The sequence below is a fragment of the Salvelinus alpinus genome, chromosome 24, assembly GCF_045679555.1.
Source record: "Salvelinus alpinus chromosome 24, SLU_Salpinus.1, whole genome shotgun sequence".
NCBI classification, from domain to species: domain Eukaryota; kingdom Metazoa; phylum Chordata; class Actinopteri; order Salmoniformes; family Salmonidae; genus Salvelinus; species Salvelinus alpinus.
Window position 1 is genome coordinate 25,496,409 of NC_092109.1, and position 24,613 is coordinate 25,521,021.

Sequence of the window (24,613 nt, forward strand, 5' to 3'; positions counted from 1 at the left end):
TTCTTTTTCAAGACCTCTGCAATCCGCCCTGGCATGCTATCAATTAACTTCTGGGCCACATCCTGACTGATGGCATCCCATTCTTGCATAATCAATGCTTGGAGTTTGTCAGAATTTGTGGGGTTTTGTTTGTCCACCCGCCTCTTGAGGATTGACTACAAGTTCTCAATGGGATTAAGGTCTTGGCAGTTTCCTGGCCATGGACCCAAAATATCGATGTTTTGTTCCCCGAGCCACTTAGTTATCACTTTTGCCTTATGGCAAGGTGCTCCATCATGCTGGAAAAGGCATTGTTCGTCACCAAACTGTTCCTGGATGGTTGGGAGAAGTTGCTCTCGGAGGATGTGTTGGTACCATTCTTTATTCATGGCTGTGTTCTTAGGCAAAATTGTGAGTGAGCCCACTCCCTTGGCTGAGAAGCAACCCCACACATGAATGGTCTCAGGATGCTTTACTGTTGGCATGACACAGGACTGATGGTAGCGCTCACCTTGTCTTCTCCGGACAAGCTTTTTCCCGGATGCCCCAAACAATCGGAAAGGGGATTCATCAGAGAAAATGACTTTACCCCAGTCCTCAGCAGTTCAATACCAGTACCTTTTGCAGAATATCAGTCTGTCCCTGATGTTTTTCCTGGAGAGAAGTTGCTTCTTTGCTGCCCTTCTTGACACCAGGCCATCCTCCAAAAGTCTTTGCCTCACTGTGCGTGCAGGTGCACTTACACCTGCCTGCTGCCATTCCTGAGCAAGCTCTGTACTGGTGGTGCCCCGATCCCGCAGCTGAATCAACTTTAGGAGACGGTCCTGGCGCTTGCTGGACTTTCTTGGACGCCCTGAAGCCTTCTTCACAACAATTGAACTGCTCTCCTTGAAGTTCTCGATCATACGATAAATGGTTGATTTAGGTGCAATCTTACTGGCAGCAATATCCTTGCCTGTGAAGCCCTTTTTGTGCAAAGCAATGATGACGGCACGTGTTTCCTTGCAGGTAACCATAGATGACAGAGGAAGAACAATGATTCCAAACACCACCCTCCTTTTGAAGCTTCCAGTCTGTTTTTTGAACTCATTCAGCATGACAGAGGGATCTCCAGCCTTGTCCTCGTCAACACTCACACCTGTGTTAACGAGAGAATCACTGACATGATGTCAGCTGGTCCTTTTGTGGCAGGGCTGAAATGCAGTGGACATGTTATTTTGGGATTCAGTTCATTTGCATGGCAAAGAGGGAATTTGCAATTAATTGCAGTTCATCTGATCACTCTTCATAACATTCTGGAGTATATGCAAATTGCCATCATACAAACTGAGGCAGCAGACATTGGGATAATGAATATTTGTGTCATTCTCAAATCTTTTGGCCACGACTGTACAGCACCCGATGTCACAGGAAGGACATTAACGACCCGAGCCATTGCCTGCTCACACCACTACCTTCCAGAAGGTGAGGTCAGTACAGGTGCATCAAAGCTGGGACTGAGAGACTGAAAGACAGCTTCTATCTTAAGGCCATCAGACCGCTAAACAGCAATCACTAACTCAGAGAGGCTGCTGCCTACATTGAGACCCAGTCACTGGTCACTTTAATAAATGGATCACTAGTCACTTTATACAACACACTCTAAATAATGCCACTTTAATAATGTTTACATATCTTACATTACTCATATCACATGTAGTGTATATACTGTATTTTATACCATCTATTGCACCTTGCCTATGCCGCTTGGCCATCCTCATCTATATACTTACATGTACATATTCTCATTCACCCCTTTTAGATTTGTGTTTATTAGGTAGTTGTTCGGTAATTGTTAGATTACTTGTTAGATATTACTGCACTGTCGGAACTAGAAGCACAAGCATTTCGCTACACTCACATTAACATCTGCTAACCATGTGCATATGACAAATCAAATTTGATATGATTTGATTTGGTTGTTCCAGTTTAGATGGTTTAGGTCTCATTTATTCATCTCTCTAACCCTGGAAGTAATTCTGAAAGCAGTGTGTGGGTGAATAAAAGTTCCAATTGTTGGATATCCCAACTCTTGCTGGATTCCAATAGGAATTAACATTACTTTGCAAGCCAGGCCAGCATAATATGAATTGCATTCACCAGCATACCAGTATCACCAGCAAACCAGTAAGTGTCCAAAGCAAAATGAATGCTAGTCACCAGCAAAACCCGCTCTAGTCACCAACAGGGTGACTATTTAATGCAAATATTTCTAGGGCTTCTATCTGTCTGTCTGATAACAGATGTAACATGTTACACACATGGGCATTGGTCCAGTGATTTAAGCTCTCCTTTTTTGAAAGGTAACGTTTGTGCTGGGATTTTTCTCTTGTGTGTGTACATTGCATGACAGTTTACAGATATCCCATATGCAGTCATGATATTCAACGCTGATGCTCCAGTGCCATCAAGTGAAGCTACATGAAATTACACTGAAATAAAACTTGTGTTAAGTCCTCTCATGTGTAGAGACTACTATATGTACATAGTATTCTCCATAATAGGACTTCATGAGACCCATAACGCAACATCACATAATTGTGTAACAGAAAGTGAAAAGCATAATGGGTACCATTAAAAAAAAAACACAACAAAGAAGCACCTTGATTGGAATTAAGAATATTCCATTCAAAACTGCAAACAGCATCCCTTGCCACATTCATTCTCACAAACACATTCACACTTCGTCGATAAGTGGTAATTTAGTATATGGGCTCACCGAAATCAATGCCTTGTAATCAATTGCATTTGCCAGTTAAAATGAATCAATGGGGATTACTTGACTAAAATGTGGAACATCGCTTTGGCTCAAGAGATACATTCTGTTATGGGAGAATACTAATGTACTGGAAGGACCATGTGGGCTCATCAGGGCCAATGTCACATTCCCTTTATTCAGGCCCTCCTAATTTCTCTATTGATCGCTGACTCTGCCAGTACCTGCTCTCCCATTTTTCTCATGAGTCATATTCATGCCGGGGTTAACATTGGTACCTTTCCGTTTTCACTTCTCTTTAATAAGAAATCCAAGGTTTTTTATTGCTGTGGTGTTTATTAAAAGCAGCACACTTACAAATGGAATAAATCACATTAGCAAAGATTTGTTTTCTGTAAACAGGGAATTTGTTTGCCTTCCCCTTATCTCTGATTTACAGTAAATCGCAGGTGCCCAGGTATTTGAAGCCTAAACATCAGTTCCAGACTTTCAGAGATGGTAGTTTAAAGATGCACTCCAGCTTTTTGTTTTACTTTTCCTATTGAAAAACAATATCCCACGTATAAATACATTAATGTACACACACACTTAAGGGTTAAGGAACATGTTTTTTAGACACAAATGCAAACATCATGTAGTAGGCCATTCAATGAGTTGGTCTGATGGTGCCCTTGATGTCATCAGTCTCCCCTTTGCTTGAGGAACAATAGAGGAGCATCTATCCACACTTGTGCCACGTCAGAGGACACCTGGACCACCTATTGAGCAGTGCCTTTTGTTAAGTAAATCAGGTGATAAAAGAGCTGAAAAAGAGGCTGGAGTAGGACTTTAATAAGGACATGTTCTTTGATCAGCAGTTATCAACATGTATTTTCTTTGTTCTTACTGACATAAAATGTGTGATGAATCTGGCACCTCTGGTATATTTGGGGCGGCAGGTAGCCTAGTGGTTAGAGTGTAGGGCCAGTAACTGAAAGGTTGCTAGATCAAGCTGACAAGGTAAAAATATGTTTTTCTGCCCCTGAACAAGGCAGTTAACCCACTGTTCCTAGACCGTCATTGTAAATAAGAATTTGTTGCGAACTGACTTGCCTAATTTAATAAAGGATCAATTTAAAACATTCTGGTGTCACCTGCCACTGTCTTTCTTAATGCACTGTATGCCACTTCTCTATTGAAGGTTGAGATATCAGAGAGCAAAAATATACTTAAGTATCAAAAGTAAAAGTATAAATGATTTCAAATTGATTATATTAAGCTAACCAAATGGCACATTTTTTTTTTTCTTTAAGGATAGCCTGGGACACACTACAACAAGCAGACATAATTTCCAAACGAAGCATTTGTGTTTAGTGATTCTGCCAGATCAGAGGCAGTAGGGATGTATGGAGTTAAAAGTACATGATTTTATTTAGGAATGTGAAGTAAAAGTAAAAGTTGTCCAAAATATAAATAGTAAAGTAAAGTACAGATACACAAAAAAAACTACTTAAGTAGTACTTTAAAGTATTTTTTACTTAAGTACTGTACACCACTGGTTTCATGCAGGATGGTATCACCTGCCACTGTCCTTCTTAATGCACTATATGTCACATCTCTTTTGAAGGTTGAGATATCAGAGAACAAATACTGTATCAACCTTTAGTGAATATTTTTTCTCTTTTCAATCTTTCAAGGCCCTCTAGTTAATCTACTGTCTGTGTCTATTGAATATAATGAACCAGCAATGCTTTGTTCTGGGAAGAGTCTCTTTGATCAGGGTGAAATGTACAGTTAGTCAGTACATGGAAAAACAAAAAATCAATGACCACTTCTGATATTCAGAGACAGACTCAACTATCTTGGGAGATATTAGCTATCCGTCTTCAGTGAATCACATTTGGGAGAGAGAAAATGTAATCTGAACGCAACCAATCAACTTCCTCAAATACCTTCCCCAGACACACCCAATAGCCCTGTAAGAAACCTTTAAGCTCTTAATTAGCATCAGGTATTACATACAGGCATTAATAGTTTTTAACTGTCATAAATAACTCCATCTGTATCCTAGAAGACACCCTGGAAGTATATACTGTATATTAATAGGCATCATTCACGCAAACACTTGTTTTAAGTGTATCATGTTTGAATGGGAAGGCCATTTAAAGACTGTGGGATTAGCTAAAAAAAAATATAATAATAACCAACTGCAAGCAAGCTGGTACATCCTTGTCTGAACCTGAATGCAGGGTTTGATCTCTGACAATGTATTCCTAATGACAATGTGCTGTTGAATAATATTGTGGTTTTGTATCTTTGCCAAATATATAATCCTGCGTTGTGTAAAACAGCTCATCCTGACTCATTTATTTAGGGCTTACCCATGTAGCAGAAGAGGCTGGTGGGAGTAGCTATAGGAAGACGGGTTCATTGTAATGGCTGGAATGGAATAATGGAACGGAGTCAAACATGTGGTTTCCATATGTTTGATGCATTTGGTAACGTTACATTTATTCCATTCTAGCATTACACTTCCCTGTCCTCCTATAGTTCTTCCCACCAGCCTCCTCTGCTACACGGGTAAGCCCTAAAAATATTTTATTTAACTAGGCAAGTCAGTTATTAAAGAACAAATTCTTATTTACTATGATGGCCTACCCCGGCCAAACCTTCACCCCACTGGGCCAATTGTGCACTACCCTATGGGACTCCCAATCAGGGACAGTTGTGATACAGCCTGGAATTGAACCAGGGTCTGTAGTGATGCCTCCAGCACTGTGATACAGTGCCTTAGACCACTGCGCCACTCAGGAGACATGTTGGAAACCCCTTAACCAGAGCCATGTAGTTTCATGATCTGGACTGATCTCCTAGACTAGGTCAACAGGTGGGTCAGTCCCTCTACCTCTGTCTTGGTGATATGCTTGCAAGTGACAACATGGGTGTGAGCAACAGAAACAATGTAGTACAGTACTACCGAAACAAAAACACTGAATAAACATTGTTGTGGCAGATTTAATTAATTTACAGGCATTCCAAGTGAGAGGATTAGGAATCATGTTTTTATGTGTTCCCTGTGTGCAGTTTTACTGTCTGACTGTAAGCACTGCAGTCCCTGCCACGGGCCTGGGCGGAACAAGACGATGGCTGCATCATCATTATATGGAATGCAGTTTTTGCTGGCTAGATAACATATAACAAAAATGATATAGAAAACTAAACAAACATTTGGCTCACTTTATCTCTGTCAATGGGGCACCACACACTTACATTTCATGCATAACATATGTAGCCTATATATGTCTTCATGTAGTAGCCCAGGGTTAAACTGGGACCAGAAATTGTCCCTGGCATTTCTTACACACTAGTCTGTTTTTTTTGTTGTTGTAATTTTTAACCCCTTTTCCTTCCCAATTTCATTCTTGTCTCATCGCTGCAACTGCCCAATGGGCTCAGGAGAGGAGAAGGTCGAGTCATGTGTCCTCCGAAAAATTACCCACCAAACCGCACTTCTTAACACCCGCTCGTTTAATCCAGAATCCAGCTGCACCTATGTGTTGGAGGAAATACTGTTCAACGGATGACCGAAGTCAGCCTGCAGGCACACGGCCCGCCACAAGGAGTCGCTAGAGCGTGATGTGCCAAGTAAAGCCCGCCCGGCCAAACCCTCCCCTAACCCAGACGACGCTGGGCCAATTGTGCACCGCCGTATGGGACTCCCGGTCACGGCCGGTAAAAACACAGCCTTGGATCAAAGACACAGCCTGGGCTCAAACCCCAGGCTGTAGTGACGCCGCAACACTGCAAGACAGTAACTTAGACCACCTCGCCACTCACCTCACCTCACACAGGCCACACCTGTCTGTTTTTTTTTCTTGAGGCCACCACACTGGCCCATTTTTCCCCTTGAGGCCCCCAATATTAGTCAGATAATGTTTATGTTGAGCTAAAAACCCAAGTTAGACAGGCCCACTAGGCCTTAAAATGGCATGGCCAAAATGCCTGATGACCAGTCCGCCCCTGTAGCCTAAACATGCCATTAGCAGCAGTAGTTTCGACTACTATTATTATGCAAAATAACATTGGCCCATCCTCTTGGCCTATTTTTTTTGCCAGTCTTATGCAATAAATCTTGTCTATGCCTACTGATATAAAGTTATAAAGGTAAAATAGGCCTACTCATCATATCTCTCTGTATTGTTATTAATAAAATGTAGACCTAGCCTATGTTGGATGAAAGTGCATTGCGCTCAGCAGGCAACGATGTTGATGATAAACTTACAATAACAGTATTGAGTAACCTAATGCCTGGAAATGTCTTGCCTGTTGATCACGTCTTGCCTATTGATCAGTCACAGTGGCTGCTCTGATTGACAGGAGAAACGGTTCACGCGAAAGCTGAGGGCAAGAGTAATATCTTTATTAAATAGCTCATCAATTTCTCGATAGAGAAATCATTAGCGTGGAGTGTCGAAAGGGGTGATACATTTAGAATGGAAACAAGTGGGCGTTGATTTTTCCGATACTTTCTCAGTGTTTCTCTTTTCTTATGTTTTGCAGATGGACTTCATCGAATTTGGAGTGAATTTTCCGTAAATATTCTATTTGCCTGATAACTTTATTTTCACTAATTACTTCCGCATGATTTTGCATTGGTTGTTCACTTTTAAAATTATCAACTGACGCACCCTTTCAATTGCAACCTTGTTCGGTGGCACTGGCCACATGCCACTCTGACCCGGGGTCATAAAGCTGAATTCCGTGGAAATTCACTGGCTTTTTATGATGCCTCACGGGTCATTTTGCACGACTGACCACACCTGTCTCTAAATGTCTATGAGGGTTAGGTTACAGCCATTCCCAGGCCCCGTTATGGCACAGTATCACCACCCCTTGCCTCCTCCAGTGTCCCCCTAATGGCCAAGGAGCGGAGGAACCAGCCTAAAGAGCCCCATGTACCCTGATTTCTAACACCGCTCAGAGGCCTTTATCAGCCAGAGTTGGGGGCGACTGGAGAACTCTGTCCCTTTCTGGTAGAGGGAACCGGCCCTAATCTGGTCAGGAAATGAGACAACTTTGCCAATCTGATTCTGGCTGCCTGAACTTGGCAAAGGAGCTGGACAAACTCTTGCCAAGAATATGTGCAATGTTAAAACCTGTTTTAATTTTAATAGAGGAAGTGCATCACTAAATGTAATTGACTCAACTGAAATGGAATTCAACCCGTCTGATGGTAGAGGTTTGGAAGACTACTACGTTTGCCTTTGTAGTGGCCCTTAATTCTACTGCTCAACTGGGCCCCAACTAAAATGTGAAATAGATTTGCACTACTCGTGTACTTTTCATAGAATACAGCCCTGTGCTACCCTCAACATATTCCAGATCACTCGGGGGAGTTTCCTAAACACCAAGCACCAAGATCATAATTTTATCTTATAAAATTCTTAGAACTAAGGCTGCGTTTAGAGGCAGCCCAATTGTGAAATTGTTTCATTAATTGGTCTTTAGAACGATCACGTCAGATACAAATCCAGTCTTTTTCAGAGCTGATCTGATTGGTCAAAAAAACAATTATTGGAAAAAAGAGAATTGGGCTGCCTGTTTAAATGCAGCCTATGACGCTTCTTAAACTCTTCACAGAGTTAGTTTTCAGGTGTTTATTAGTACTGCTTGCACACAAAGGCCCTCCCAAGAAGAGTGTCATGCAGACTTCAACTTCAGCCACCATAACTAGCCTTTGAACAAATGAATATGTGCCTTGAGTTATTAAACAAGAAAAAAGAATAGTCTTCACTCTCATTATTCTGAAACTGCATGGCTAGCAACTGACAGATCATACCACCACCTACTGTATATAGTTATCACAAGCCCTCTAACGTGACTAGTTGGTATACAAAGGGAGAAACTAATTTGAGGCTAATTAATGTCAAATTTGTGTGGAATCATTAACCTTCTGTCTGACTCTACCATTAATGGAATAGTCTTTTTGTGAAAACTAAGCAAATGTTTTGTGCTATATGCACCAAGTCTTGAACTAACAGGACCCTGAACAGATTCTACCCACAAGCCATAAGACTGCAAAAACAGTTAGTCCGGTAGCTATTTGGTTAACCATTTAACTATTTGCATTGACTCTTTGTGCACAATTTTTTTTGACTCATCACATATGCTACTGCTACTAATTACGATCTGTTACTGTATGTGCATGTAACTAGGAATAAAGTATCTACCTCAATTACCTCGTACCCCTGCACATCGACTCGGCACTGGCACAAAACATTGCAGGTGTACCCCTTGTATATAGTCATGTTATTGTTACTCATTGGGTATCTTTTATTACGTTTTTTACTTTTCTATTATTGCTCTATTTTCTTTCTCTCTGCATTATTGGGAAGTGCCTGTAAGTAAGCCTTTCACTGCTAGTCCAAATCAAATTGTATTGGTCACATACACATATTTAGCAGGTGTAGTGAAATGCTTGTGTTCCTAGCTCCAACCTGTTGTTTGTGAAGCATGTGACTTAAAATTTGATTTGACTGATTTGATTTTATAGATATGCTGTTTGTCAACGTTTCTGATTCTAAGGGCTTGTTCTTCTGCTCAAAATGGTACGCAGCATCATCTGGATGTGTGTGCAACAAAAGTTCAACATTCATCTTCTGCTACCATTTATGTCAAGTCGTCTACGCATACAATTTGATGCATACGTTCGATTAATCCAACGTATGAACCACACAGAATGCACAGCCTCTGCAACGGAATGCTGCAAGGCAAACGCAGCGTTCCATTGTAAATGAATGTACTTGTGTACCAAAACACAATGGCGCTGTAAGTGTGATCGAGGCGTAAGGCTCAGATTTCCCTGGGTGTCTTCCTATCAGCTACATAATGCATTCCTAACAGCCTGTGTCAGTAGAGGATGTTCTGAGTGGAGGAGTGATACACACACACACACTGACATGCCTCCCTGACTGGCACACCCACCTGTCTTCTTGACAGTACTCATGTAATGCTCTAGACTCTAGAGCCTCAAGCAACATGAACATCAACTTACTTGGGCGGTAGGCACAGCAATCGTTTGGTAACCATGGCAGCATCAGAGCCTGTGTTTACATGCAAGGTTGGAGGTCACCGTGTTGGGAATAAGGAGTGATGTGGTGACAAAGTGTCAGTCTGCCTTTCACTTGACCTCTCTCTCTAACTCACACCCTTTCTCTCTATGGCTATAATGTCCTGGGACTGAAGCTTTTGTGAATAGTTCCAGGTAGTTGAATGAAGTCAGCCTGAAACTATTGTGTGTCTGTACACGGTTCTCACATTGTATGGCCATCTTGAAAGGTAATGCCATGTGTCATGACCCCTCCCCCCAAAATGTAATCATGAAAGTTCTCGGTTTCCTTTTATCTGCAAATATGACTCAAAAGCCAGCATGGCATGTGTCAGTTCTGGCAGACATGTTCAGAAATTAGTTCCAACCCCACAATATAACAGCATGTCCTGTTCAAAAGCACCGAAACACCATATATTACCCAGAAATGATGCAGACTTAAAATGTCTGTACTTGTGTAAAGCTCTTCCAGTGAAGTGCTAGTCGTGGGCTGTTAAGTGCAGGCAAGTCATTTGCAGGCAACCCAGTTGCTTCTCAGTGCCGTTCTGTAAGCTCCACTGTTGCATTTAGTGTTGTCCCACCTTAATGCTACTGACATTCCTGTCCCCCCCTTATTGCTAGCACTCTTCACTGTGGTGACAACAGGAGGAAGAGGGGGAACGGCTCTTTTTTGTCTGTGAGTTCTGAACAGCAGTACACCTGAGATGGCTGCAGGGCATCTGGGATGGCCTGAGCAGATGATCAGAGAACTGGTCTGGCAGGTGTACAAACATTTTGTGCCTATTCCTCTCAAAGTGCAGGACTTGTCACTAGTAGGAAATATGAAGACATTGTTTCACTCCACTGGTAGTTTGGGCTGAATGTTGCCCTGTAGAGCAAGGTTTCCCAAACTTGGTCCTGGAGACCCCCCTTGATGCACGTTTTAGTTGTTGCCCTAGCACTACACAGCTGATTCAAATAACCAACTTGTCATAAAGCTTTGATTATTTGAATCAGGTGTGTAGTGCTAAGGCAAACAACTAAATGTGCACCCAGGTTGGGCCCCAGGACCGAGTTTGGAAAACCCTGCTGTCGAGAACAATATTTGGGCCCTTCTTGAATTATAATCTCCTTGCCTCCCTCTTTCTTTACTTCTATAGAGTGACCAGTTCTCTAAATAGAGAGAGATTCAGTGACACTGTTGTGAGTTTCTCAATCTGTTTATTCAGTTTCATCTGTTACTCAGTTTATCTTCCACACCGTCTAAAAGATAAATAAATCCCAGAGTAAAACTGGATGTGATTCATAGAGTGACTGGCATGTAGGTCACAACCAGATATAGGAAACGAGACAGCGAACACCAACAGGTGACAACCAGATAGATTCAACTCAAAATGCATTGCATGAGTCACGACTTGAAAATATGAGATGGGGAAAGCAATTCAACAAGTCATACATTGCACTGAAATAACTATCTGAACAATGTTGTGTGGTGATTCTGAGTCTATACAGAAAAAGCAGGTTCCTCTGTGAACCTTACAGGCAACTGCTACTGGGAAAGTGCTCGTGCTCAGGGTTCCAGGGGCTCCTGGCGAAACAGTCCGCAGCCTTCCTGTCACACTCGCAGATGAACATCTCACAGGCGTCATTGTTGCCTGAGGTTGTGAGAGAAAGAACGATAAGGAGGGTATAGTAAGAGAATAAAATGGAAAGAGCAAGGTAACGTGTACTGTGGGCAGCACTGTATGAAATGTAGTATAAAGCTAATCATTGTGGTGTATGAAGTGAGGGGAGGGGACTCTTTGGAGCTACTCACTCTTGCAAGTGACCTTTCTGAGGTTCTCGTCACAGTCGTAGGCATAGGATTCAGTGTAAGGGTTGTCAATGATGGGCCAACATTCATCATGCTGCATGGCATCAGAGTAGCACCGGTCATGGACCTCACAGCACCTGTAGGATGACACCATAGAACACACCAACTCTGAGACAAACTCATACTTACACACACACACTGGCAAAACTTTGGCCAGAACTTTGGAGGCAGCAATAAGCAACAAAGAACCCAAACTTTCAAGCAAAACATAAATTGATGTCAAGTCAACATAGATTCATTAGGGGTTGGGATAGTGTGTAGACTGTAGTGGTTTTAGCCCTATTGACATATAACCCTTGTCCCTTAACCCCTGACCTGTCCAGTTCGTCCACAGGGGTACCAGAGCCTCCCTTGCCACAGTAGCAGCCTTAGTCCGCATAGTCAAGGATGGGCCAGCTATCAGGCATAGTGCAGAGGATCATGTTTCTGAACTGCCACAGGGCCCTGTAGTTAAGGTTAGTTGCCTGGGCTGTAAGAAAAGTTTGAGTTTATTGATTCTTGCTCACATAAAACTGAAGAAATACAGAATTTTCACAGGCTAATAAAAAATTGCTAGAAAATAAATACACTTAAATACATAAATGGCATACATAGAATACAAGACACTTAAAACATTCCTGGGAAAATAAGCAAAGATGGAAACTGATTGCTAAAATGTGATTGTTAAAGATTATTATAAAGACTGAGCCAGATCAGATGAGTACGCTAATCCTGCGTTTAGACGAGGTACACAAAAACTGTCCTACCAGTCAGCATTGCGGGATAAGAACGCAAGAAAGCAAGCCTGCACGACAGCACAGATAGAACAATGAGACAGACATTTCACCGGATGTACAAATGTGAAGCAAGTACTTGGCGTTTCCACTCACTATCAAATATGGTAGTGAGAGGAAGCCCAGTGGCCGGCAGTGGGAGAAGCTAGATTTTGGCAGACATTCTGCAAATTTTCTCATTAATGAATCATTTGATCTCAATATAGTTTTCTGTTCCCAAAACTAAAATATTTTACGAACAGAGTGGACTAAGTTTTGTAGACTTTACCCGTGTCAAAGTTTTTAAAAATGGCGTTGTTTAGAGGAACGCCAAGGTGAATTGAGTTATTGCACACGCGCACTTCAGAGTAGGCGTTCCCTAACGGAAATATGCAAATGTAGGCTAGAACGCGCCAATAGGATCTACTAGCTCTTGCATGGCTCTGCCCACCTTGCTTGTTCTGCCGACTATGACTATTTGTTCCCGTTTGAAACGATAGGCTATGGTTTGTCTTGGTTTGTTATAAAAAAATCTTTGACGACAATATGCGTTGCTATAGTGATTTCAGTAAACAACCAGTGCAAATCGACATCTGCAAGAAAACAACGATACGGCAAAAATTGTAATAATCTAAATCTGGCGGCAAATCCTGTATACCGTAGCGGCTGACAGCATTCACCTCCATTTTGTCATTGAAAACAATGACATCCGGTTTGCCGTTTACCTCGTTCCATGTAAACTCAGCATACTATTAGTCAAATCTGTGTATGTAAAGATACGTACAAATCTGTTAACAAATGATCCCTTTTTAGTTGACGACATATTCACGAATATTGGATTATGCTAACGAGTATGAAGATGGAGACCTATCCATGACAAAATGCAATTGAAACTATTGCAGGTAAATTTGCCCGATTTATAATTCGATTGTATAAAGCTGCGACTCACCAACAGAGAGGCCCAAAGCAACAAGGAATACTGCTTGGAGGGAGTTCATGTTGCCAGCCAACGACAAGTGAATGTATGGACCTAAACCTCTGCATTGAGGTCTATTTATATTACCTGTAACTCAGCGACCTTGAGGCTCTTTCCCAGACAAACCTGGGGTCTCTCATATCTGTGCATGCTGCGCAAGTACAGAATACATGGGAGCACTTGCAGCGGCACATGGAAAGTCCCACGTTCTGGTGCTCTGGTGTATTGGATTTCATGTACATTAAATAAAGTTGGTGTTCCATTACATGTAATTATCTTATGTCATTAATGTATGTTATGACTAATCATAGGAAAATGTGCATTCTGAAATTGTGTTGACATTGAGACAGATTAGTGCACAAATATGACTTTCTTGGACACATTATACAGTAGGCATTCCCAGAATATGTGCAGTGTTTGTGATATTCCATGTAGTTGTGTATACAGTATAGTGACAATAGAAAATATGTGCTTCCATGTTTTATTAAGGCCACATAATTGTGTATATAGCCAGGTCCAAAATTATTGGCAAAAACACTACATGACCAAAAGTATGTGGACACCTGCTTGTCGAACATCTCATTCATAAATCATTAATATGGAGTTGGTCCCCCCTTTTCTGCTATAACAGCCTCCACTCTTGTGGGAAGACTTTCCACTAGAAGTTGGAACATTGCTGCAGGAACTTGCTTCCATTTAGCCACAAGAGCATTAGTGAGGTCGGGCACTGATGTTCGGCGATTAGACCTGGATCACAGATCTCTGGGGCTTTGTCATGCTGAAACAGGAAAGGGTATTCCCTAAACTGTTGCCACAAAGTTGAAAACAGCCCCAGACCATTATTCCTCCTCCACCAAACTTTACAGTTGGGACTATGCATTGGGGTAGGTAGCGTTCTCCTGGTACCCGTCAAACCCAGATTCGTCCGTTCAACTGCCAGATGGTGAAGCAGGGCAGAAATTGTCCGACATTGTAAATAATAATTTGTTCTTAAATGACTTGCGTAGTTAAATAAATGTTAAATAACCCCCCAAAAATGCTATATTTGTTTTCTTCTCAAAAAGATAGGGGTCAAAATAATTTGCACACCTGTTTTCAATAACTTTCAATAGTTATTGCGAGGATAATGGCACAGAGCTTCTTTCTAATATGTTTTATGAGATTGGAGAACACATAGGGAAAGGGAAAGGGGGATACCTAGTCAGTTGTCCAACTGAATGTACACAACTGTTCAAAAGTTTGGGGTCACTTTGAAATGTCCTAGTTTTTTAAAGAAAATCTATTTTTTTTGGTCCATTAAAATGACATCAAATTGATCAGAAATATGGCGTAGACATTGTTAATGTTGTAAATGACTATTGTAGCTGGAAACGGCAGATTTTCAATGGAATATCTACATAGGTGTAGAGGCCCATTATCAGTTAACATCACTCCTGTGTTCCAATGGCACGTTGATCATTAGAAAACCCTTTTGCAATTATGTTAGCACAGTTGAAAACTGTTGTTCTCATTAAAGAAGCAATAAAACTGGCCTTTAGACTAGTTGAGTATCTGGAGCATCAGGATTTGTGGGTTCGACTACAGGCTCAAAATGGCCAGAAACAAATAACTTTCTTCTAAAACTCGTCAGTCTATTCTTGTTCTGAGAAATTAAGGCTATTCCATGCGAGAAATTGCCAAGAAACTGAAGACCTCGTACAACGCTGTGTACTACTCCTTTCACAGAACAGTGAAAACTGGCTCTATCCAGAATAGAAAGAGGAGTGGGAGGCCCCGGTGCACAACTGAGCAAGAGGACAAGTACATCTAGTTTGAGAAACAGACACCTCACAAGTCCTCAACTGGCAGCTTCATTAAATAGTACCCGCAAAACACCAGTCTCAACGTCAACAGTGAAGAGGCGACTCCGCGATGCTGGCCTTCTAGGCAGAGTTCCAAAGAAAAAGCCATATCTCAGACTGGCCAATAAAAAGAAGAGATTAAGATGGGAAAAAGAACACAGACACTGGACAGACGAACTTTGCCTAGAAGGCCAGCATCCCGGAGTCGCCTCTTCACTGTTGACGTTGAGACTGGTCAGACAGATTACCAGGACGTGTGCTCTGGGCATGTGCTGACCAACTGGCAGGTGTCTTCACTGACATTTTCAACATGTCCCTCATTGAGTCTGTAATACCAGCATGTTTCAAGCAGACCACCATAGTCCCTGTGCCCAAGAAGACTAAGGCAACCTGCCTAAATTACTACAAACCCGTAGCACTCACGTCCATAGTCATAAAGTGCTTTGAAAGAATGGTAATGGCTCACATCAACACCATTATCCCAGAAACCCTAGACCCACTCCAATTTGCATACCGCCTAAACGGATCCACAGATGATGCAATCTCTATTGCACTCCACACTGCCCTTTCCCACCTGGACAAAAGGTACACCTAAGTGAGACTGCTGGTCATTGACCACAGCTCAGCGTTCAACAACAAAGTACCCTCAAAGCTCATCACCAAGCTAAGGATCCTGGGACTAAACACCTCCCTCTGCAACTGGATCTTGGACTTCCTGACGGGCCGCCCCCATGTGAGGGTAGGTAGCAACACATCTGCCACGCTGATCCTCAACACTGGAGCCCCTCAGGGGTGCATGCTCAGTCCCCTCCTGTACTCCCTGTTCACCCACGACTGCGTGGCCAGGCACGACTCCAACACCATCATTAAGTTTTCAGACGACACAACAGTGGTAGGCCTGATCACCGACAAGGACGAAAAAGCCTATAGGGAGGAGGTCAGAGACCTGGCCGTGTGGTGCCAGGACAACGACCTGTCCCTCAACATAACCAAGACTAAGGAGATGATTGTGGACTGCAGGAAAAGCAGGACCGAGCACGTCCCCGTTCTCATCGACGCGGCTGTAGTGGAGCAGGTTGAGAACTTCAAGTTCCTTGATGTCCACATCACCAACAAACTAGAATGGTCCAAACACACCAAGACAGTCGTGAAGAGAACACGACAAAGGATCCATAGGGCTGTGCATCAACAACATGTAACCTATCACTTGAACTTGAAAGAATACTAGCATGATAACACTTAAATAGATTAACAATACTGTTGAAATCAAACAAACAGAGGGGAGGAATAAATTCTGATTGGATCTCCCATATGTGACACTCAAATTGATAGGGGCTATCAATTCAAGGCTATGCCTATCTACGAGCGTTATTACCTATACATACTGCTAAACTCTTTCAGAGATATTTCAGAAGACAGATAACACACAATCAGAATGCTATAACATGAATTATCTTTATTGGGATAGAAATCTGTCACAAAGAAAGAAATGTACACAACATGGTCCAAGAGGGTTACATTTTTTATTTTACCTTTCCCTTTTCTTATAAAATAAGAACAAATTCTTATTTTCAATGACGGCCTAGGAACAGTGGGTTAAATGCCTTGTTCAGGGGCAAAATGACAGTTTTTTACCTTGTCAGCTCGGGAATTCGAACTTGCAACCTTTTAGTTCCTTGTCCAATGCTCTAACCACTAGACATTTAGAGCTTCATTTAAGCCATTTAGCAGAGGCTCTTATCCAAAGAAACTTACAGGAGCAATTAGGGTTACAGTGGCTTGCGAAAGTATTCACCCCCTTGGCATTTTTCCTATTTTGTTGCCTTACAATCTGGAATTATAATATATTTTCTGGGGGGGGTTGTATCATTTGAGTTACACAACATGCCTACCACTTTAAAGATGCAAAATATTTTTTATTGTGAAACAAACAAGACAAAAAAACAGAAAACTTGAGCGTGCATAACTATTCACCCCTCGCCCCCAAAGTCAATACTTTGTAGAACCACCTGTTGCAGAAATTACAGCTGCAAGTCTCTTGGTGTATGTCTCTATAAGCTTGGCACATCTAGCCACTGGGATTATTGCCAAATCTTCAAGGCAATACTGCTCTAGCTCCTTCAAGTTGGATGGGTTCCACTGGTGTACAGCAATCTTTAAGTCATACTACAGATTCTCAATTGGACTGAGGTCTGGGGTCTGAATTGGACTGAGGTCTAGACATTTAAATGTTTCCCCTTAAACCACTTGAGTGTTGCTTTAGCAGTATGCTTAGGGTCATTGTCCTGCTGGAAGGTGAACCTCCGTCCCAGTCACAAATCTCTAGAAGACTGAAACAGGTTTCCCTCAAGAATTTCCCTGTATTTTGCCATCTATCAGTCCTTCAATTCTGACCAGTTTCCCAGTCCCTGCTGATGAAAAATATGTGGTTCTCGGGGTGATGAGAGGTATTGGGTTTGCGCCAGACATAGCGTTTTCCTTGATGGCCAAAAAGCTCAATTTTAGTCTCATCTGACCAGAGTACCTTCTTCCCTATGTTTGGGGAGTCTCCCACATGCCTTTTGGTGAACACCAAACATGTTTGCTTATTTTTTTATTTAAGCAATGGCTTTTTTTCTGGCCACTCTTCTGTAAAGACCAGCTCTGTGGAGTGTACGTCTTAAAGTGGTCCTATGGACAGATTCTCCAATCTCTGCTGTGGAGCTTTGCAGCTCCTTCAGGGTTATCTTTGGTCTCTTTGTTGCCTCTCTGATTAATGCCCTCCTTGCCTGGTATGTGAGTTTTGGTTGCCTGGTCCCTCTCTTGGCAGGTTTATTGTGGTGCCATATTCTTTCAATTTTTTAATAATGGATTTTATGATGCGCCGTGGGATGTTCAAAGTTTCAGATATTTTTTTATAACCTAACCCTGATCTGTACTGCTCCACAACTTTGTCCCTGACCTGTTTGGAGAGCTCCTTGGTCTTCATAGTGCCACTTGCTTAGTGGTGTTGCAGACTCTGGGTCTTTCAGAACAGGTGTATATATACTGAGATCATGTGACAGATCATGTGACACTTAGATTGCACACAGGTGGACTTAATGTAACTAATTATGTGACTTCTGAAGGTAATTGGTTGCACCAGCTCTTATTTAGGGGCTTCATAGCAAAGGGGGTGAATACATATGCACCCACCTCTTTTCAGTTTAAATGTTTTATGTTATTTTTTGAAGCAAGCAATTTTTTTCATTTCACTTCACCAATATGGACTATTTTGTGTATGTCCATTACATGAAATACAAAAAAAAAAAAAAAAAAAATTACAGGTTGTAATGCAACAAAATAGGAAAAATGCCTTGGGGGTGCATACTATTGCAAGGCACTGTAAGGAAGTGGATGGCGGCAAATCTTTTACTTTTAAACTCGGACCAAACAGAGATGCTAGTTCTAGGTCCCAAGAAACAAAGAGATCTTCTGCTGGATCTGACAATTAATCTTGATGGTTGTACAGTCATCTCAAATACAATTGTGAAGGACCTCTGAGTTACTCTGAACCCTGTTCTCTCTTTTGACGAACATATCAAGAATTTTTCAACAACAGCTTTTTTCCATCTTCGTAACATTGCAAAAATCAGAAACTTTCTGTCCAAAAATGATGCAGAAAAGTTAATCCATGCGTTTGCCACTTCTAGATTAGACTACTGCAATGCTCTACTTTCCCAGCTACCCGGATAAAGCACTAAATCAACTTCAGTTAGTGCTTAACACGGCTGCTAGAATCTTGACTAGAACCAAAAAATTTGATCAAATTACTCCAGTGCTAGCCTCTCTACACTGGCGTCCTGTAAAGGCTAGGGCTGATTTCAAGGTTTTACTGCTAACCTACAAAGATTTACATGGGCTTGCTCCTATGTATCGCTCCGATTTCTAAGCAAACAGCTGGAGGCAGGGCTTTCTCCTATAAAGCTCACTTTTTATGGAATGGTCTGCTTAACCATGTGAGAGACACAGACTCTGTCTCCACCTTTAAGTCTTTATTGAAGACTCATCTCTTCAGTAGGTCCTATGATTGAGTGTAGTCTGGCCCAGTGGTGTGAAGGTGAACAGAAAGTCACTGGAGCAACGAACCGCCCTTACTATCTCTGCCTGGCCGGTTCAATTCTCTCCACCGGGATTGTCTGCCTTTAACCCTATTACGGGGGCTGAGTCACTGGCTTACTGGTGCTCTTCCATCCCGTCCCTAAGAGGGGTGCGTCACTTGAGTCTGGGTTTGGCACCCCCCTCGGGTTCGTGCCATGGGGGAGATCTTCGTGGGCTCTACTCAGCCTTGTCTCAGGGTAGTAAGTTGGTGGTTGAAGATATCCCTCTAGTGGTGTGGGGGCTGTGCTTTGGCAAAGTGGGTGGGGTTATATCCAGCCTGGTTGGCCCTGTCCGGGGCCATAGTGTCTCCCGAACCCTCCTGTCTCAAGCTCCAGTATTTATGCTGAAATAGTTTATGTGTCAGGGGGCTAGGGTCAGTCTGTTATGTCTGGAGTATTTCTCCTGTCTTATCCGGTGTCCTGTGTGAATTTAAGTATGCTCCCCCTAATTCTCTCTCTCTCCCTCTCCTCCTGGAGGACCTGGGCCCATGCCTCAGGACTACCTGGCCTGATGACTCCTTGCTGTCCCAAGTCCACCTGGTCGTGCTGCTGCTCCAGTTTCAACTGTTCTGCCTGCATCTATGGAACCCTGACCTGTTCACTGGACATGCTACCTTGTCCCGGACCTGCTGTTTTCGACTCTCTCTCTCTCTACCGCATCTGCTGTCTCTAACTCTGAATGCTCGGCTATGAAAAGCCAACTGACATTTACTCCTGAGGTGCTGACCTGTTGCACCCTCTACAACAGGGCTGCCCAAACCTCTTCCTGGAGATCTGTCCTGTAGGTTTTCAGTCCAATTTAGCATATCTGATTCAGCTAGTTAAGATCTTGTTGAGCAGCTAATTATTAGAATCAGGTGTGTTAAATTATGGTTGGACAAACCCACAGGATTGTAGATCTCCAGGAAGAGGGTTGGGCAGCCCTGCTCTACAACCACTGTGATTATTATTTGACTCTGTTGGTCATCTATGAACATTTGAACATCTTGGCCATGTACTGTTATAATCTCAACCCGGCACACCCAGAAGAGGACTGGCCACCCCTCAGAGCCTGGTTCCTATCTAGGTTTCTTCCTAGGTTCCTGCCTTTCTAGAGTTGTTCCATGCCACCGTGCTTCTACATATGCGCTGTTTGGGGTTTTAGGCTGGGTTTCTGTATAGAATTGGACCATATTGCTGCCCTGCCTGAGCATTCAAAATGTAACAAGTACTTTTGGTTGTCAGGGAAAATGTATGGGATTAAAAAGTAGGCTATATATTTTCTTTAGAAGTTGTCAAACATAAATAGTAAAGTACAGAAACCCCCCATAACTTGGTATTTTTAATTTAGTACTTCACACCACTGATGATAGATTCATGCAATGCTTTTACTATAAAGGAGACCTTTCCACCCCTACTCTGGTCCACGAACCCACAACCTTATGGCCCGCAGCCCTGTGTGCTATCAACATTCCTGCATTGCCATGTAATGCTTACAGGATGAAGAACAGTTTCTAAAACTGCATATCTAAGGCTCTGGTGTCCAGAAAGTGAGCGTAAATGGTAGACATGTTCTCTGCTATCCACTTTGTTTTAATTATTATTTTATATATAGGGGAGGCTCACTTTTTTTTTTTAAGCATTCAGGGAGATTTTAGCTAAAATATATTTTGCTTAAGGGATTTCATTTCAGAGAACTCCAATTTTCTCCATGTAACCCCTATTATAAATAGTGTTCACTCCCAATAATAATTCCCCCTTTGTGTAGGCCTATGTCTACCATGCTAATGAAAAGTCTCTGGTCGATGGAAAGTCTTTCCCAAAAACCGTCTCAATTAAATAACTACAAAGTAGCCAATGCTTACCTGGCAGAGTTATATAATGATTATTGACATCAATCCAGAGGGGATTTGTTTAGCAAACTCTACCATCGCATGTGCTACAAAATCACCTCTTAAAACACCCTCTTGCTAGGCACACTGGAATTAAACGGTAAGTACACCCATAAATTGTAATTATTTATTCTTTACTTCAAAAGTGATCTGGGAGCATTGTTAGGGAGTTAAAAACATCCAATTTAGTAGTTAAAAAAAAAAAAATTGTGTGCTTTTGAGAGCAGAAACCTGAAAAAACAGAAACAGAGGGAAAAACCAACTGCATTTTGGAAAAAAACTAAACAGAATCATGAAAAAATCTAACTGATTTTATATGGCCCTAATGGTGTGTCCTAGGCTTAGCTTTGTGATAACACAAACATACACACTATTGGACATGAAGTCTAGTGTCAAGGTAACATTGTTGAATTGGGTGTGTTTCCACCAATTGTGTGAATAGTTGGAAACACTTAATTTATACTAATGTAGAGTAGATGTAATAATTCATAATAAATTACATTTGTAAAGTTCTTTTCATTATACAGAATTATCTCAATGTGCATAAAATAAATAAAAACCAAATTGGAAAAAAATATAGATACATAGATGTTGTGGTTGTATGAGGAAAGACATGGTGTGACTTGTCTGGAAAGGGGCCGCATGTCCTCCTGCAATCTCTCTGCCCAAGGTCTCTGCGTCCTTTTCACCCCAAAACGTGTACAGGAAGAAAATGTCCACATTGCTTGGGGGGAGGTCTTTTTTAAACCTGACATATGGCTATCTTCACACTATAAGAATGGCATCTGGCTCCTTCCCCTAGGATCCATAGGGCTGTGCATCAACAACATGTAACCTATCACTTGAACTTGAAAGAATACTAGCATGATAACACTTAAATAGATTAACAATACTGTTGAAATCAAACAGAGGGGAGGAATAAATTCTGACTGGATCTCCCATATGTGACACTCAAATTGATAGGGACTATCAAGTCAAGGCTATGCCTATCTACGAGCGTTATTACCTATACATACTGCTAAACTCTTTCAGAGATATTTCAGAAGACAGATAACACACAATCAGAATGCTATAACATGAATTATCTTTATTGGGATAGAAATCTGTCACAAAGAAAGAAATGTACACAACATGGTCCAAGAGGGTTACATTTTTTATTTTACCTTTTCTTATAAAATAACAAATTCTTATTTTCAATGACGGCCTAGGAACAGTGGGTTAAATGCCTTGTTCAGGGGCAAAATGACAGATTTTTACCTTGTCAGCTCGGGAATTCGATCTTGCAACCTTTCAGTTCCTTGTCCAATGCTCTAACCACTAGACATGTAGAGCTTCATTTAAGCCATTTAGCAGAGGCACTTATCCAAAGAAACTTACAGGAGCAATTAGGGTTACAGTGGCTCCTTGGTCTTCATAGTGCCGCTTGCTTGGTGGTGTCCCTTGCTTAGTGGTGTTGCAAACTCTGGGCCTTTCAGAACAGGTGTGTATATATACTGAGATCATGTGACAGATCATGTGACACTTAGATTGCACACAGGTGGACTTAATGTGACTTCTGAAGGTAATTGGTTGCACCAGCTCTTATTTAGGGGCTTCATAGCAAAGGGGGTAAATACATATACACCCACCTCTTTTTCAGTTTTATATTTTAAAAAATAAAGAAATTTAAACAAGTAATTTATTTCATTTCACTTCCCCAATTTCGACTATCTTGTGTATGTCCATTACATGAAATACAAATAAAAATCAATTTAAATTACAGGTTGTAATGCTACAAAATAGTTAAAACGCCAAGGGGGCTGAATAGACAGACAGATTTTTCACCTAGTCAGCTCGGGGATTCAAACCAGCAACTTGTTGGTTACTAGCCCAATGCTCTTAACCGCTAGTTTACCTGCCACCATCTCCCAACTCTACTAGTCTGCCACTCCTCTGAGTTCATCCCTTGGATTCACATGTGGGGGAGCTGTTTTGACCATATAGTAATTTAGAAAATATACACAGCACTATCTAATGGAAGAGAATCCTGTTCATCTACTTAACTTACAATTATTTAAATAAAACATTTGCACTGACACGCAAACTGATATAGCTGGTGAAGCATAATGATAACATAAAAAGACTGGCAAACTGTCCAAATGGCAAGTAACCGGCTGAAGAGCAAAGCACAATGAAAGGTGGAAAAAATCCATGATTATCATTACTGTACAGCAACACTGGGGCTTCCATCCTTGATCCAACACTGTAACACTATGTTCTACAACTTCCTGGTTGTCTGATGGGACTTCATGTCATCAGGCAAAAGGAGTATCTCTACAGGCCACAACCCTTAGGTATTATCAGTCAGAATCGCCCACCACCCCACAAAACTCATCTATCCTTCCTATGCAAAGCTAGTGCTCCTATGTCTATAACAACATTTTACATTTTAGTCATTCATCAAACAGACAGCAATCATTAAACAAGAGGAAAGGCAGACTGAGGAAGATTTGGGAAATAGAAATCATTCTGAACTGAGATACAGTACCAGTCAAAAGTTTGGACACACCAACTCATTCAAGGGTTTTTCTTTATTTGGACTATTTTCTACATTATCGAATAATAGTGAAGACATCAAAACTATGAAATAACACATATGGAATCATGTAGTAACCAAAAAAGTGTTTTGTTTGAGAATATTCAAAGTAGCCACCCTTTGCCTTGACAGCTTTGCACACTCTTGGCATTCTCTCAACCAGCTTGTTGTGCCTTGTTAAATGTTAATTTGTGGAATTTCTTTCTTTCTTAATGCATTTGAGCCAATCAGTTGCGTTGTGACAAGGTAGGGGTGGTATACAGAAGAGAGCCCTATTTGGTAAAACACCAAGTCCATATTATGGCAAGAACAGCTCAAATAAGCAAAGACAAACGACAGTCCATCATTAAATTAAGACATGAAGGTCAGTCAATCCACAAAATGTCAAGAACTTTGAAAGTATATTCAAGTGCAGTCGCAAAAACCCATCAAGCGCTATGATGAAACTGGCTCTCATGAGGACCGCCACAGGAAAAGAAAACCCAGTTACCTCTGCTGCAGAGGATAAGTTCATTAGAGTTACCAGCCTCAGAAAATGCAGCCCAAATAAATGCTTCACAGAGTTCAAGTAACAGAAACCACTCAACATCAACTGTTCAGAGGAGACTGCATGAATTAACCTTCTTGGTCAAATTGCTGCAAATTATTTGAAAGAATTTCAAATATAAAATATATTTTGATTTGTTCGACAATGTTTTGTTACCACATGATTCCATATGTGTTATTTCATAGTTTTTATGTCTTCACTATTAATCTAAAATGTAGAATATAGTAAAAATAAAGAAAACCCCTTGAATGAGTAGGTGT

The 24,613-nt window shown here is 41.5% G+C and overlaps 1 pseudogene; it reads right to left on the minus strand.

Moving 5' to 3' along the window:
- Positions 1 to 11,004: 11,004 nt before the first annotated feature.
- On the minus strand, positions 11,005 to 13,522 carry LOC139551948 (phospholipase A2, minor isoenzyme-like; annotated as a pseudogene).
- Between the last annotated feature and the right edge of the window lie 11,091 nt (positions 13,523 to 24,613).